General features: G+C 33.3%; 1 protein-coding gene across 2 annotated transcripts in view; it reads right to left on the reverse strand.

The window, feature by feature from the left end:
* Nucleotides 1-7306, reverse strand: part of LOC149571447 (protein CHUP1, chloroplastic-like) — a 52616-nt gene extending 45310 nt beyond the window's left edge. The window contains exons 1-5 of one of the 2 annotated variants that reach the window (XM_089812960.1): nucleotides 6757-7306; nucleotides 6520-6620; nucleotides 6287-6382; nucleotides 6053-6149; nucleotides 5806-5916 (exon numbers count right to left, since the gene is read on the reverse strand). The gene's annotated coding sequence lies outside the window, so the exon portion shown is untranslated. The remainder of the gene's footprint in view (nucleotides 1-5805; nucleotides 5917-6052; nucleotides 6150-6286; nucleotides 6383-6519; nucleotides 6621-6756) is intronic. The other variant, XM_089812961.1, reaches the window with a different exon arrangement.
* Nucleotides 7307-18997: the final 11691 nt, after the last annotated feature.

Genomic DNA, 18997 nt, shown 5'->3' on the forward strand with positions numbered 1-18997 from the left:
CTCATGTTTTGATTCTTCCTACAATGAGACTTTCTCTAGAGAGCTCATCTAGCTTGAAAAAATTACCATTTATCTCTTTTTGATAGGAAAGCTCTTCATTTATCCCTTTTCCTTCATCCATCTAGTGTGCACTAACAAAAATAACCTATAAGACTACCACTATATCACTCAAATGAGGTAGGATTAACACTTTAATTTTCCTATCAACAACTTAATATATCGTTGGGGAAGACTCAAACTTCAATTCCAATATGAGAACAAAGTGACTCTACTACTTGATTAAAACACATTTGATGATTACAAATTAAATTTTGTGCTATCATATATGCATTATATACACATGGATAATCTTGCTTAGATTTACTAGTGTAGGTGTCATCTCTCCCATTGAAAGATATTTTCTAGAAGTGTTTACTTAGTTAGGTAACAAGCTAAAAAAAATTGTGTGGATTTGACAAATATGTTCCATAAGTTTTTACTTAGTTAGATAACTAGCTATATATTTTCTATGTCTATTTATTTATCAATATCGTAATAATTATTATCCTAGAGTCAGAGCTTGGTCAAGTTGTAATGAGAGGCCTCATCTTCTACGTGAACACACAAGATTAACACAAATAATCCAAATTGCAAGAATATTAGACCAGTAAAGGCACAAATCCCACAAGAACATCAATGTAATTAAGGTTTGGAGTATAAAGTCAGTTGGAATAAATTTCAACAATAGAAACACAAAGGTTCAAACTCATGTGCACAATAGATTGAAGTGAGCACACAAATCACATAATCACAATGACCTAGTGAGAGTTTAAATACTAGTGCCTAAACAAACAATTCCACAAATCAACCATCACACTATCATAATATTATTTAGCAAGCATTTTTGCACTTGATCATCTTAGTTATTTAATAGTTGACTTACTTAGAGTGTTCCAATGGAACTACATGCTTGTCTATATAAAAAATAAAAAATAAAAAAAAATTAACCATAACTTTATAGATGAATAAACTTATGTAATTATTATTTTCATTTTAGAAAACCCCTTAGTTTCTTATAGATAACTCCATCCATTTTATCATTTAAAAAGTTCATATTAATAAATGGGAAAAAAGTAGCAATTTAAAGAGATTTTTTCAATATAAATATTATTCCCAATAATGAAATTATCTTTCTAAATAAAATTTCCTTATCTAAGGTATGTTCTAATAATTTTGAGTTCACATAAAAATAGCATACTTTACATGCTTTGTAGTTTTTCTAGTACTACAAAATTATTAGTAACCTTTTAATGTGTTCATTATGCCAATATTTCTACAAGCAAGGCGTATATCATACTAATGGACATTTTTAATTCAATTTGAACTTACCTAATATACATGTGATGCAATATTTTTTTCACTAAAATTTTGTTAGAATTATGTATTTCTTTTGTGAATCATAAATGGTAGTTTATTTTATTTATAAAAATTATACAGTGAAGCAATTTATTTCAATTTAAAAGATTTAAGTAAAATCGTGTTTATGATTTTCAACTAAATGAGATATTAGAAAAGTTATAATTATATATTAGAATTTGTATCCTTGATCAATTTACACAAGATATTTCTTTTGTGATTTTGGTATGTAAAATAAAACTTGTCTATAAATTCATTCATCAAAAAGAAAAATAAGAATTGAATCTTTTTTATTGTTTAATGGGTGTATGAAGGTTGATCTTCAAAAGGTGTGTGGCAAAGAGGTGCAATGGAAAGCTCCAAACAAGGGATGGATCAAGTTGAAATTTGATGGTGTTCCTTGGTAAAATTCAGTACCATTAGGTCTTGGATGTGAAGCAAGGGATTCTAATGGTAATATTATTACCACTAAGAAGAAAACATGTTAGAAGTAGCCCAACTTAAAATGAAGTTGAAGTTCAGGTAGCTTTATTGAGGGTAGGTTTGGCACATAGGCTTCATGTTGATAATTTTCATTTGGAGAGTGATTCTCAAGTAATAGTCAATGCTATCACGATTGGTAATTCACATGCATAACGGTTGGACAAGGTGGTCAAAGGAACAAGGAAAAAACCTAAGTATTTTTCAATTTTTCAAAATCTCCCATATATCTACCAAGAAGTAAATGTGCATGCTAACTCATTGCCCAAATTGGCAATTAATGTAGCGCTAACAAAGAAAATAGAGGATAGTGAAATTATGGCAATTAGTTTGAAGAGATTTGATGTGACATGGTGAGTTGATCAATACATCAAAGGATGACAGAGGATGACTTTTGCAATAATTTTTTTTAGTTGGTGCAAGAAAATCATTTACCCTGCCTTTGCACATTCTTCCTATGTGTGCATTCAATGTAGAGAATGTATGTAATATACAGTCATATTTTAGCAAATAAAATGACTATTTGAGTGGATTTGGAAACAACTGTTTGTGGAGAGCGAAGGAGAGAAAAGGAGAAATGCAAGCAAATTTTTCTTTGGGTGTTACAATGTAGTAGATGGTCTTCAAGGGGTCGGTGACTAAAGAATAGCTAAGGGATGTTTTGCTTTAATCCACTCATTCTCCATCAAAATCATATGGGCATTGGTGGGTGTGAAGTATGCAATATCAAAATTCTAGTGGAGAATGAATTTTGACATTGCTTCCCTCTTTTGTGCCCAGTGGTTACACTTTCATTCTAAAGAGGAGGTGAAACAAATGGTGGAGGGGTTTGTGAGGCCAAAATGGAGAGTGTCATGTGGGCCTTGAGGAGATTCTAATTTTTTTAGTGCCTGGGAGGGAGTTCTTCGTGACTCAAGGCAATTGGCTAGATTTTCTAGTTTTTTTACCCTATGTGTATTTTTTTCACCAAATCCTAGGGGTTATCTTGCAAGGAGGGCATGGACTTTAATAGTGGATATTTTTATAATTGGGAGCTCAAGTTGGCGGTTGGGATTCCTAGGAGCCAAATATAAACTCAAAGTTGTTTGACGAGAGCCCAAGAAGACATGGAGCACCAAAGAAATGACAGGTGAAGATTGAGTTAAGGATAAGGCCATGGTGGCACCAATGGAGCAAGATATAGATATTGCGAGGGAGGAGAGTGAGATAGAGATTGTAGTCATATTCGAGTAACACACATAAATTGTGTTCGTGGGTGTGGTTTGCAATCTGATGTTGGTGGTGATGGAAATCACTTTGAGTGGTTGAGGTTGTTAAGGTCTCTTTGGTCCAAGTGGAGTGTTCAAGGTTTGCGAGTTGTTGGATGGTGGTGGAGCTAGTGAGATGAGTGCTTCATGACCATCGTTGCTTCTTCGCTACACTTTTTTGTAAAAATTTTGTGTGTTTAAGGGTTGTTACTATATAGATTAAAGTATATTGGGGGGATGGAAAATTTATGTGCGTGGTGATTAAAATGAATAAATTTTGGTTTATAACCAAAGTGATTTTGTATAGTACAAATACACATCCTTGATTATATATGACTATTTTGATTGTTACCAAGTGATCATTTTTTGGCACTGTGAAATAGCACCGTCAATATAAAATTTCAATGATTATTAATTTTACTTTTATACTAAATTAATATCAATAAAATAATCTTTTATTGACCCAAAAAAAATTAAATGTCGCTCTTATTATAATAAATATATAATTTTTTATTTGGAATAATGATTTCTAATATTTCTAAAGTGTTCTTTAATAATATCATTTTATATCCCAAAAAATTAGCAATGTGAAGAAAAAAAAAAAAAAAAAAACTTAAACTTCTTAATAAATTTACCATCATTTTTATTTTTAAAGAGAAGTCACTCTCCATGAGTCATTCTTAGTTTTATTTCCTAAAAAATATTTTAAAATTTAACTTACATCAACACTATAATACATACTTTAAAATGATGATGTAATAATTCTAAGTGGGGTATACCCAGTTAAGGCGATATGAGTGGCTTAAATTGTCTACTCGTGAGTTTGGTTGTACACGATTGTTTTTTATATGGACTATTTTACTTGGAGAAACTTTACTTACGAATCAAATCAAAACTATAAGTTGTGGGAGCTAATCTACGATAGCCAATGTAGATGTTATATAATTTAGAAAAATAATTTCAAATTTTAATAATTAGGAATATGAGTTGTGATTTCTGAGAGAAAAATATTAGTATAGTAAAATCGACATTTTAATATTAAAATATTGTTGGAAATACTTATAAATAATTTATAATGGTATATTATGATTCATAAGTAGAAATTCAATATATTATCATTCAATATATCTAAGTAGTGAATTGAATAAGAGTTTTGTAATTTGATAAACTTTATATTATATTAATATGTAATTTTTAATTGGGTTTGTCTATGAAATGAATTGATTAAAGTTTTATAACTTGATATACATTATTAGTTAAATAATTTCACATAAATATAAATTTATTAATCTATTATCATATAATATAGGCAAGAGTCTACAATACAATAGTATATTATCAGCTTCTTATTTGGGATGTCTTCTTGGGTTCTAGTCTATTACACATTAATGATTAATAATAATAATAGTTAATCACAACACATAATATTAATTCATCTTGACTTCAAAAAAATACCAAATAATAATAATTAATCTATTGAAAATTTATAATATAAATCTAATGCTACTATTATAACTTAATTTTATCTTGGCCTCTAAAAAAATAGTAGATGAGTTCTACACATTTATTAAGATGATTAAATTTAATTTAATTTATTAAAGACACATCTAATAAGAGAGGTAGTTATTCCTAGAAATCCGCTCCTATAAGTCCTCATATATGTGAATCAAGTAAAATAATTTAATTAATTTTAAAAATTAAAAAATTCAAATATATATACCAATAGTATACCAATACTATAGACAATAAATAGAACCTAGTAATATATGTGGAGAAAATAAACAACCTTAACATTAAAAAGCAATCAAGTCCCACTGGTTCTGACAGAAATGACTTGGATTGGAAAGAGGCGAAAATGCAGTCAATCCTTTTCATAATGTGAATTACAGGCAGCAATGGCCATGCCAGTGATTGGTAACCTGTTCATGTCTTATCTATTGGCTGTTTGTGGAGAAAAAGTTAGATTTAAGTCTGATTAAAGATAATTATGCTCTGTTTTGGTGGGCTCTCACCTGTACAATTACTTTTGATGTACTGAAAGTTTAATATTAGTCATAGAAAGCCATATACATAATAATATCAGGTTGAGAAGACATTTGGCTTTCCCTGCCGACATATCCGTTTATTATTAAGGAATCAGATCTCATAATGTATGGCCAAATATAGCCCTTTATTCAGTAACACAACTTGAAATTTCAGGAAGATTCACTTCCTATGAAAAAAACATATTATCTTTTTGAGAACTCCAGAAAAACAAACTACGAAGGAATTGGTGTATCTTAATTCAGTGGTAAAAAAATTCAAGCTCTTTCATCCATTTACTTCGAAAGCTCAGCAAAATTTAAGATAATTATTCAGAGGATTATCTTAATTCAATTATAAAAAATCTTAAACCCTTTCATTCATTTATTTCAAAATTCAGTAACTCAGATCCAGAATATTGATATAAAGGCTGTTGGACCAATTCATAGCAATTTTCAAAATGTAATATTTATTCAAAAATTATATATATATATATATAAACACAGTCACATAACTGAGAAAATTTTGATATAAGCACTATTTGAACAATCTATAGCAAATATTTACAATTTCAAATTTTAATATTTTTGTCCGAAAAATTATTTTAAAAATTTATACTGAATAACATAAAAATTTGTGGATGAAGCTTTTCAGTACTCACCAAGCATGCATGATTTGCTTGTCAGCTTACAATTTATGCCAGAATTGGAAAAATTAGAAAACACGCTCGATATCTGTACAACTGAACCGGAAACATTACCGGAGCATTTATCTGCAAAAACAATTAAACAAGAAAAGCTTGAGCACCGAATCTGAGGCCATGAACCGATTGAATTAGATGAAAGCTTAAAATAATTTCAATCTTCATTTTAAAAAGCTCCAATTCACTTGAAATTTTCACTTCTCACCTATAAATTATCTGCCAAAACCGCCTGTGAGTCAGTAAAGTTCAATATACACTCAACACCTTTACAATCGAACCAGAAACATTACCGGAATAGTTACCTGAAAAGAAAATTTGAACAAAACAGTTTGAGCGTCCAAATCCGAGGCCACAAACAGAGTGAATCAGACGAAAGCTTCAAATAGTTAATACATTTATTTCTAAAAATTCCATTTCACTTGAAAGTTTCAATTCTTACCTCTAATTTATCTGCCAAAACCGCTTTAAGTCAGTAAAGCTCAATAAACACTAAACACCTTTACAATCGAACCAGAAACATAACCGGAACAATTACCTGAAACAAAATTGAACAAAACTAAGTTTGAGCACCAAATCCGAAGCCACGAACAGAGTGAATAGGACGAAAGCTTCAAATAATTACAACTTTTATTTCTAAAAAGTTCCATTTCACTTGAATTTTTCAAATCTTACCTATAATTTATCTGCCAAAACCGCCTTTAAGTCACTAAAGCTCAATACACAGCCAACACCTTTACAATCGAACCAGAAACATTACCAGAATAATTAATTACCTGAAAAACATTTGAACAAAACAAGTTTAAGCACCAAATCCGAGGCCACGAACACAGTGAATCAGACGAAAGCTTCAAATGACTAAAACTTTTATTTCTAAAAAGTTCAATTTCACTTGAAATTTTCTGTTCTTACCTATAATTTATCTGCTAAAACCTGAAAAAACGAAACCGAAACGCTGGAACAAAAAGTCGCTCTGCACTGAGCAACTGCTCTGGCAAGTGTTGTGCAGCAGTACTCTCATTTTGTAGCAGCATAAATTTACCGCCATTCTCAACCAGATGACGGAAATTATTGCCGAATTCTGGACCGAATGGTTGTTGTAAGATGGATTTTAGAAGAAATGTGTGGCTACTCCGAGTCCAAAAATAGTAGATAAGAAAGGACCCCAAATTTCTTGAAGGCTAAGCAGGATTAAGAAGAGAGAGCGAAGGAGGACCGGTAGAAATTGCAAATACCAAACAGAATTGGAGAAAAAACCAAAAAAACGAATTCAATCAAATAAACCAGAGCTCGTTTGCAACGTGTTGTGGTGAACTACAAAATCACCTAGATTCGTTTTATGTAAATGAAGTGACAAATTTTGTTCTGGCCGCCACAAGAATTTTCAAGGTTATCATAATCGTTTTTGTTTTTGTTGCAAGCTTTCTATTTTTACCAGTTTTTTTTTGTATTTAGTATATATTTTTTGTACGAACCTTTTAAGATAATCCTTTATTATCTATTCTTTGTGTGGCCCGAGGCGTTTTTTAAAAGTGTCTATTTGTATTAATTGTTTTCAGCTTATTCTAATAAAAAATAAGGAAATAAGGTGTTTCTTTTGTTCAAGGTGCTTACTCCATTACTCATTATCCATTACTATGGAACAACAAAATGGTTGGCAAGGGACTCGAGAAAAGGAAAATATTTGAAACAAAATATAATTTGTTGAGATTTTTATAGGTCATTGAGTGTATGAAGATAGAAATATTGGATAATTTAGATGAAGGCTTAAATTCTTACATCAAGTCAAAAGACCAAAAAAAGATGGAGATTTTCAAGAACCCAAACCACCCAACACAAAAATTTGGAAATTAACTAACACAAATAACCAACATCAAAGAGGAAAATTGTAGAGAACCAAGGCGAAAACCACAAAAAAAAACTAAAGAGAATGTGCCTTAACCTCCTTCCAATCTTGGTTGAGCTACTCAATAAGATTCATGAATGAGACTTTTATCCGATTCCTCTAAGGAGGGATCAACACATTAAGGATCTCAACCATCGAAGTAGTCTTCATCGCCTTGTTCTTTCTTTTAGCAAAACTATGTTCAAGTTCCTCTTGGAGAATCTGCAAAGTGCTAGAAGTCTTGGCCATCTTGTCCTTATTGAAATCTTCAATATCCTTCATCTTCCTATTGAGGTCCTCTTGGTTAATTTAGGTCTTAAATATAAAAATTGTAATTTGAATAAAGAAATTAGGTCTTAATTTTGAAAATTACAATGATTTAAAAGATTTTATCAATAAAAAATTATTTAATAGGTAATTTCAAGTTAAAACATGAAATTATGGGATATATATTGTTAGTTTATTTGAAATGTCTCCTTCAATGTGATGCAATCTTTTTAAATTTTAAATTATATTTTACAAAAATGATGTCTACATATATTCACGTGATCATCAAATTTAGGCTATGACGAGAGTACTCTCTATAAATATTAAGTAATCTTAGACTTTGTGTTGGGTTGATTTCATTCCTAATTTTATGAATGTATCTTGATATCATGTCTAGTTTTGTTTGTTTGGTTTTTGAAAATAAAAATTGCAATAGAGAAAACAATTATAAAGGATATAAAGAACCAAAGTCCAAAATAGACTACCTATGATTAATCAAGAAAGAGCATATGATATACATAAGTACAATAGATCTCTAGTACATAAAATTGTACATGGTATACATAATTCTTTTATTTATAGTGTACTAGCTAACTAGAGTTGGTTACCTAAGAAAACAACTTTTGAAAAGCAAAATGAAGTAAGCTTATAATATTAACTTTCTTAAATGATTACAAATTATTTGAAAATATTATTAAAATTTAAAAAAAATTATAAAAAACATGTAATTGAATTGTTCAACATAAAAACAAAATTACTATACCAAAAGAGAGACTAGATCTACAAGGGAGGATTCTTTTTTTAAAAACATCTAGATTTTCAAAAGGTAGACTTCACTTCTCCAACTAGACTAAGAATTACTTCTTCAAAAAGAATATTAAATAATTAATTCCAAGTAAAAATATAATTTGATGAGATATAGATATGTGTGTATAGTATATCTGAAATATTTCTTTTAATGTGACACAAATCTCCTAAATTTTAAATTGTATTTTGCAACAAAAATGCTTAAGTACATGTACACGATTATTAAGTTTAGGCTATGATGGGAGTGTCCTATATGAATATTAAATAAAATTATACTTTAAATTGTTAGGTTGATTTGATTTCTAACTATATGAATGTATCTTTTTTTAAGAGGCAATGGGCCAAAGCCTAGATTAATTATTATTATTTGTTTCAAGATTTTTTATTATAATGTGTTAAGCTTAAGTAGAGTTGAAACCAAGACCTCCAGAATGAGAGACCGCACATAACCATTGTGTCGTAGGCTCTTGCCTAACTATATGAATGTATCTTGATATCATGTCTAATTTTATTTGTTTAGTGTTTCAACAAAAATATTTTATAATAGAGAAAATAACCATAAAGAATGCAAAGAAGAAAAATCCAAAATAATATAATTTTTGTACATATATAATTATTTTATTTATAGTGTACTAGTTGATTAGAGTTGGTTTATTTGTAAAATGATCTACTCTAGTTAGGAAGAAATCTTCTTATTAGTCTTTAACATAGAGCATGTGTACTTGAGAAGATAACTACCCAATCTAGAAGAATAAACAAGAGGAAAATCTTAAAATTCTAATTTTTGGACAATTTTAGAAGAATCAAATAACATTTAGTTAAACATTTGAATCTTTAGGGTAAACACATGAATAAATGTTGTGTTTGAGGGTAACTCAGGAGGCTCGGTTGAGTACTACTTGACTGAGTGGGACTCAACAAAGTATGATGCAGGAGCATCCTTGGGCTGTTGGAAATCTTACATCCCAAAAAAAAAAGATATTTGCTTGTTTTTTGTTTTCTAGTTATTTGGACCCGACAGTTTGATTTGACAGACAGTTGTTTGTTCCTTCCATATTTTGTGAGCTTACCTTCATATTGTGGACCTATCATCAAATATTATCCTGCTTGTGCAGAATTTAATGTTACAAGTACTAGAAGTTATGCTTCATCTTCTCAGGTGTTGATTTCTTATGTTAGTATTCATACAATGTTTTCTGGATTTGATTCTGTATGTTTTTTAACCATCAACGTTTCAGATCATACTACATGATCCATCATCAGTATGAGAAAGAGCAGGATGGTAGAGATATGCAGATTGAGTTTTACTCAAGAGATATAAGAAGAGAAGTGGAGAGCACACAAATACATGAAAAGCATAAAAAAGAGAAAGAAATGTCTTATCTAATGAAATAAATGAGACAAGAGAGATGGAGGGCACAAAAGAGGATAAAAATTAAAAATAAAGGAGATGAAAATAAGAAAATAGAAAGAAAGAAAAGAAGACCTAAGAGAACCACAAGACACATACAAAACGAGAAAAAGAACTAAAATACCTACACACATGAAAGCATATAAATATAAACTAATAAATATTAATATAAACTAATAAATGTAAATATATATATAAACTAATAAATAAAACTAAGGAAAAACTAATATATAGTGCATATATTATATACTAATATGTATTAATAAGTACTATTACATTCTTATATATACTAAAAAAAATACACTAAGAGAAAAGAAACAAATGCAAACAAAAGCAAGAATGAATATATATATATATATACACACACACACACACACACACTAATATCCACCATTACATGCTATTATATATTGCTATATACTAAAGAATTTACTATTACATAGTGTATATATATAATATATAATATGTATATAAAGCAAAAAAAATACTATATATATATATATATGAATAATTATAATACCAACTTGAATATATATAAAATGCACTAAAACATCCTATAATATACTGTTATATACTAAAGGACATGTTATTCCATAGTATATGTATAATACCTACTATGTCTATAGAGCATATATATATATATATATATATATATATATATATATATATATATATATATATATATATATATATATATATATATATATATATATATATATATATATATATATATATATATATATGCAAATGACTATGCAACTATATATGCACCCCTATCCAAATGAATATGTCTAGAATATATATACATATACGCACAACCATATGTGTGTGTGTGTGTGTGTGTGTGTGTGTGTGTGTGTGTGTGGTATATATATAAATATATATATGATATACCTAAGCAAAACCCCAATGCATAAATTTTATATATATATATAAGAAACTAAATACAAGAAGAAACCAACATCAGCAAGAAACTGCTAAGACAAAAGAGGAAGAAGGAACTAAGAAGCGAAAAAATGAACCCGACTAGACAACAAGAACGACCAAGATGCAAGGTTTGTGCATGCTAGTGTGTGTGTGTGTGTGTGTGTGTGTGTGTGTGTGTGTGTGTGAGAGAGAGAGAGAGAGAGAGAGAGAGAGAGAGAGAGAGAGAGAGAGAGAGAGACCAACACAAATCCAAGAGGGAGAACGACAAGAGAAACCAAGGAGAAAGGGAGAGCAAGAACAAGAGAGGGGGAGAAAGGGGGAACACCTTTGCAACAAAAAACAAAAAGAAAGAGCACGAAGGAGAACCACTAGAGAATCAAGGATGGTGGGGTTTGCCAAACATGCCAGAATGGGGGCTGCTAGGAGAATCGAGCAAGGGGCGCCAAGTATGGTTGATGGACCATCCATCATCACAGTTAAGGTTAATGGGATGGTAGGTAATGACAATGACCTCTTTTAGCTTCCTCTTGAAATAATTGTCCTCCTTGGACACGATTTTGGTATTCTCCAGACAAATATGATGTTTGGTAGAATATGAGTGCTCTACAAGGATAGATTTTTGCAACCTCTCATGTCTGATGTCGGCACTATGCTCCCTGACCCTAGTGATAACGGAGCGACCGATTTCCCCAATATAGGGCATGCCACATGAGCACTCGATCTTGTAGACACCCGAGTCTAGAAGAGAGTTATGTGAGTCCTTGAGTGAGGGGATATAATTTCTTAATTTTGAGAGGGGTTTGAAGGCAACCTGAAGGCCCTTTTTGGTTAAGATTTTGCCATTTTTTTGGGAAATGCCTTCCACAAAAGGAAGAGAGACAAAACAAGGAGGAGGGTTAGAGGGGGTTTGATGACTACTATAGGAGAGATAAGAGGACTTGGCTTGGGTGAGAGCTTTAGACATTTGCTTATAAGAGTACCCATTGAACTTGAAAACTTGACCCAGATAGTCAAGCTCTTGGGGTAAGTTTTCAACATCGCAAATTTTGAAGGCTCTGAGGGAAAGAGTCTTGAGGAAACTAGCTTTATGGGAAGGGTGGTGGTGAGAAGAGGAGTGGAGGTACAAGTCAGTGTGGGTGGCTTTACGGAACACCCGACGACCAAAAGTACTGTCCGACTTCTTCATGATAAGAACATCAAGGAAAGGTAATTGGTTGCCTAATTCTAGCTCCTTGGTGAAGGAGATGGTGGGGGCTAACTACTTGATGTGCACATGAAATTCCTCAAGCTTATCAAGGCCATGAGGCCAACACACATTGGTGTCATCAACATAATGCTTCCACCATTTGGGTTTCAGAGGGAAGGAATGGAGGCCCATCTCTTCAAAATACTCCATGTAGAGGTTAGCTATGACGGGTGAAAGGGGGGAACCCATAGCTACCCCTTCCACTTGTTCATGACATTTTGGAAAGAGAAGAAAGTGGATCTCAAGCAAAACTCAACCAAACTAGTGATCTCATCTCCAACCTTGTGCCTCACAATTTGAACAGAGTCAAGAATATGAACCTTGGTAAAGAGAGAAACCACATCAAAGCTAACCAGGATATCGCCTTGTTCCCACTTAGCATCCTTAATAAATTGGACAAAATGACAAGAATCTTTGACAAAAGAGTCAAAATGCCCTAGTAAAGGAGAGATAATCTTGGCAAGATGAGAGGCTAAAGGGTATGCTGGGGATCCAATGGTATCAACAATAGGACGCAAGGGGACACCCTCCTTGTGAATTTTTGGAACCCCATAAATGCGGGGGGTCACTTCCTTAGAGGGGACCAATTTTCTCTTGATCCCATCCTCAAAGGAAGAGCTGGAAACTAAGGCTTTGGCTTTATTCAAGATTCTAGAGCACGGACTGCGAGAGAGGATCCTATAGCTACTAGTATCTCAGAGCAAGTCAATCCTCTTAGAGATAGTCTGGCCTATTCAGGATGACTGTGGCATTACCCTTGTTCGCCTTAGAAATAGCAATATCATTGTTATTGACAAAATCACGAAAACCCTGCAACTTTGCCCTAGAGACGTTGTGTCTAGACGGTTTGGCATGTCATAGAGCCACGACACAATCTTGCCTAACTTCTTCAGCAACACTAGACGGGAGGGATTGGATAGCATTCTCAATCTCAAGAAGAAATTAAACGTGAGGGATGGAACGAGGGGAACGGGAAAAATTGAAGCCTTACTTCAACAAGTTGAAAGAGAGGGGGTCTATGGAGGCATTGGATAGGTTAATAACCAATTTATTTTCCCAATCAGCAACCGCGCGCAGAGAGGAGGAGGCCTTCAGATGTACGAAGGGGTCAAACTCCAAGATATGAAGTTGCATGGGTGGAGGATCAATCTGAAAAGAGGAGGAAGAACCAAACTGGCAGCAATCCAAAGATTGAGGTACATAATTTGGAGAAGAGGGATACGGCATCCGATCCAAGGAGGAAATCAAAGGAGATATGGAAGGGTTGGAAGGGTTGACCGCAGTCACCTTATGAGACCGTTGAGCATGATCCTCAATGCTACAGTGATATGACCTGAATCAATCAAGTGCAAGGAACGATGAGAAGCAAGTGGATGGGATACAAAATCCAAGCAATTAATGCTAGAATAATCAAACACGCAAAGAGAAGAGGAGGGACTGATGCACGTACCTACGTGCACTGGCAAGGAATCGTTGTGAGTAGGTGAGCATTGACGATCAACAATCTTGGTTGCCGATCGAGCTCGAGGTTCCTGCCCAACAGGTGAGAGAATTTGAGCCATCTCTGTGCAAACAATGTTCCTTGCTACAAATCGAGCACAAGCCTCTTGCTTGGCGGGAGAGAAAAGCGGACTCAACTCTATGTCAGCAATATTTTGTGATGCAGATCGAACTCGAGCCATATGCCTAACCGGCACGGGAAGCGGAGCCAACTTGGCGCAAGATTTATGTTGACACCCACGCAATTGGGAGGACACAACCAAGCGTGAGCCTCTGGGATAGAGAGAGAGATCAACATTGTGCAGAACACGGTCGCAGGTGCGGGGAGACTTGAGCTGGCTGATAACAAGCGGATCCCCAGCTATGGAAGATATCACAGGAAGAGGACCACCGGGAGAGGAGCAGATGCTGCTAAGTCGACTACAGCGAGCCGCTGTCGCATTGGAAAAAGCTGTCTCCAGGAGAGACAAGTCTGCAGAAGGAGAGGGGGTGTGATTCAAACCCCTAGGAATGCCCGAAGGGAGAGAGCACAAAAAACCAAGAATGCTACCAGAAGAATGATGCCAACCACGAGATCTATGCAACAAAGAAAAAAACTTCTTCTTTTGTCTTTTGATGATCTCCACTTGGTGTCCTAAAGCTTTGGCAAATGAAGAAGTGTCCAGCCGTATCCACAGGTCTAGACAAAGGGAAGCAACAAGCTCCAGGTGAAGAGGCATGAGCCTGGCATTGATATGGATGATCAACCTCCACGTAGACTGGATGACATATTTGAGAAGGGAGAGACTTGCTCGAAAGAAAATATGCTGAGTGTGCACGCTCCACAGATGGTGGTGGATACTAATAAAACCTGGAATAAGACTGGAGTCCCTGCAATGTTTGAGAAAGGCCAAGTCTGTAATTTTTTCTTCAGCTTGATCCTTAACACTTCCAGCTGTTTAGATTTGTGGTATAGCTCCCTCCCATGAAGGGTATCGATTAACATCATCAGATTTCCACAATCCATTTGTAAATACGAAGTTTTCTAGATCGATTGTGTATTTTTTTTACAATCAATGTTTCGGATCATACTACATGATCCATCATCAATATGAGAAAGAGCAAGATAGTAGAGATATGCAGACTAAGCCTTACTCAAGAGATATAAGAAGAGAAGTGGAGAGCACGCAATACAAAGCATAAAAAAAGAGAGAGAAATGGCTTACCTAATGAAATAAATGAGACAAGAGAGATGGAGGGCACAAAAGAGGATAAAAATTAAAAATAAAGGAGATGAAAATAAGAAAATAGAAAGAAAGAAAAAATGACCTAAGAGAACCACAAGACACATACAAAATGAGAAAAAGAACAAAAATATCTATGCACGTGAAAGCATATAAATATAAACTAATAAATGTAAATATATATATAAACTAATAAATAAAACTAAGTAAAAACTAATATATAGTGCATATTATTATATACTAATATGTATTAATAAGTACTATTACATCCTTATATATACTAAAAAACATACACTAAGAGAAAAGAAACAAATGCAAACAAAAGCAATATGATATATATATATATATATGCACCATTACATCCTATTATATATCGCTATATACTAAAGAATATACTATTACATAGTGTATATATATAATATATAATATATATATATAAAGCAAAAAAAATACTATATATATATTTGAATAATTATAATACCAACTTGAATATATATATATATATATATATATATATATATATATAAGAGAAAAGTATGTATTAATGCATGCGTGCGTGCGGGTGTGTGTAGGAAACTAAATACAAGAAGAAACCAACATCGGCAAGAAATTGCTAAGACAAAAGAGGAAGAAGGAACTAAGAAGCAAACAAATGAACCCGACTAGACAATAAGAACAACCAAGATGCAAGATTTGTGCACGCTAGTCTGAGAGAGAGAGAGAGAGAGAGAGAGAGAGAGAGAGAGAGAGAGATCAACACAAATCTAGGAGGGAGAGCGACAAGAGAAACCAACGAGAAAGGGAGAGAAAGAATGAGAGAGGGGGAGAAAGGGGGAACACCTTTGCACCAAAAAAAAAAAGAAAGAGCACGAAGGAGAACCACTAGAGAATCAAGGATGGTGGGGTTTGCAAAGCATGCCAGAATGGGGGTTGCCAAGAGAATCAAGCAAGGGGCACCACGTATGGTTGATGGACCATCCATCATCATAGTTAAGGTTAATGGGATGGTAGGTAATGACAATGGCCTCTTTTAGCTTCCTCTTGAAATAATTGTCTTCCTTGGACATGATTTTGGTATTCTCCAAACAAATATGATGTTTAGTAGAATATGAGTGCTTTGCAAGGGTAGATTTTTGCAACCTCTCATGCTTGATGTCAGCACTGTGCTCCCGGACCCTAGTGATAATGGAGCGATCGATTTCCCCAATATAGGGCATGCCACGTGAGCACTCGATCTTGTAGACACCAAAGTCTAGAAGAGAGTTATGCAAGTCCTTGAGCAAGGGGATATAATTTCTTAATTTTGAGAGGGGTTTGAAGGCAACCTGAAGGCCCTTTTTGGTTAAGATTTTGCAATTTTTTGGGAAATGCCTTCCACAAAAGGAAGAGAGACAAAATGAGGAGGAGTGTTAGAGGGGGTTTGATGACTACTGTGTAATGCCCCGCTCGGGAACCCAAGAGAAATAAACCTAATATGTTACAATGTTTACTGAACTTTTTTTTTTTAAAAAGTTTAAACAACATCAAGATAACATTAATGCGGAAGCAATAAGAACATACACATCAAATACACATTTGCAATCACAGATACAGTTTCAATTCCTCAAGGATTCCTTTACGTTGAGTCACATTTAATAATTTTAAATTAATTAGTTTAAGTTCCAAGTACAATGTCTCAAGAAATAACTGATACAAAATCGCATAAGCAAATGCATAAGTATAACTGCTACAATAATAGTACATCCAATTAATAACATCCACTGCACATGTCGCAGGGTATGTGAGAATAGATACAAATGCATGATAACATATATACATCATCTGAAAAGAAGTCTCTGAGATAAGAAATAAGAATGATAAAGGTACATCTTCTGCAACGAACATCCAACAATTAGCAATGTGAAGGGGAACCCAAATGGTAAGAAGACACTACCTCCCGACTGCATGGTTACCTAGTTAGGCTTCCACTCCCACCGTGCAAGGAAGATAATGAACAATCCACATACAGCTAATCAAACATAAAACATTCCTAGGCAAGGTACCTCTAATAGCCAAAACTACCTCAAAGGTAACACATACTACTCAAGAAGATAAAATAATCCAAAAGTAAGACCACTCAATCCAATATCGACACCACAAAACCAAACAACATACACGAACCAAGTATAAACCAATACCAAGATAAAGTCAATGAAAGATATCCTCCTCAAGTCAATAACCACATGTCAAAAGTACAACATCCATGAATCATCAATCCTCATCAATGAAAGTAAATATCCATTATAAACACATCCAACAATAAGTACACCACCAGAGGTACACACAAAATCTACAGAGAAGACTCAGGCTACATACTAGGGAGTGTCATCACATGGCTGCTTGAGTTACCCTGGATTGATCTCTTAATAGACCTCGGACCCTCAAGCGTTGAGTTACCCTGGACTGGTTACTCTAAACCCCAGACCCTCAACATCACACATGTGGAAACCAGAAAGCCCTCTCAAGAAGATGAGGCACTCATCTCATTCCCATCCTTAGTCTATATAAGCACTCAAGGCATGGGTGAATCAAATCTCTAACTTATCGTTTTAGTGTGTTTCCCCCCCCCAAAAATTTTTAATTACTAGATTATCACTTATTACAAAACTTGCATCAGGTTACCCTCGTACTGACCACTTTGGGTCCTGGACCCCTATGCAAGCCACTCCCAAGTCATGTACCTAGACAACCTCTCCTAAGCACATAAATCCACAGTTGTGTCCCATACCACAACACCCATAAAGATCAAACTCGGTTCCTTAACAGGCAACCTAATAATAAGATGGTTCTCCCATCCAAGTATACATATATACTCCACAAAGTAAACCTCATGAATATAATCTCAATCTAAATCACAAGACACATCACGACATCTAGTCACAAAATGGTATCAAGAAATCTCACAAAACCTCTGGTGTACATCCTAGACTGGTCGACATCTAATCAACACCAAAAATCCCAAAGCATAGACAGTACATAGAAAACATCATAGTGTCATAGTTGATTTGATTTGAAAGCATATAGTTGAGTTAAATGTAAGGTTATAGTTTCAGTTCAACGTATGTCTCTAGTTATAAGATTCTTACTTTATTCCATCCAATAACTCATCTGTTATTCAATTCAAATATATATAAAGTTATCCTCATTATAAAAATCAATTTCTAAAAAGAATAATCAGAGGATAGCCATTTATTTAAAATATTCTTTAATTATCGTCAATCAAACCCATTAATAATTCAATAACTATATAATCTATTTATTAATAATCTTAATTAAAATTTGTATTTAATTAAATAATTAATAATTTCATAAATTTTTTTTTTAAAATTTCACTCAGTTCATCATTAATTAAATTTAATCAAACTGATTTTTGATTAAAATTAATTAATGAATATTGACTTAATATTTATATAATCTCTCAAGTTATAAATAAAATTGTCATTAATTTTATTAATTAAAAGTTAACCATACTAAACGCGTTATTAATAATGATTATTAAAATTCATATATATATAATACTAAAATCTTATTAATAAATATTACTAATTAATAATAATATTAAAACTTTTTAATAAAAATATTAATTAAAACAATAATTAAAAATTAATATTATAAAAATATTAACAAAGGTCATAATGATTCAAAACATTTTAATAAAACTATGCGCTTTTCCCAAATATGGGTCGGCGTCATTAAATAAGCCGCAGGCCTTTATCCAGCCCTGCAGTCTGTATTGCGTGCGGCAGTAATCAAAGGTGCGCCCTCATCGCAGGCAAGTACACTACGAAATGCAGGTACCCTGCGATTTATGCAGGTACCCGCATGACGTCGGTGGAGACAGGTAAGTG

This window comes from Cupressus sempervirens, chromosome 2 (genome assembly GCF_028749045.1).
Source record: "Cupressus sempervirens isolate cs-2001-9-10 chromosome 2, ASM2874904v1, whole genome shotgun sequence".
Classification (NCBI taxonomy): Eukaryota; Viridiplantae; Streptophyta; class Pinopsida; order Cupressales; family Cupressaceae; genus Cupressus; species Cupressus sempervirens.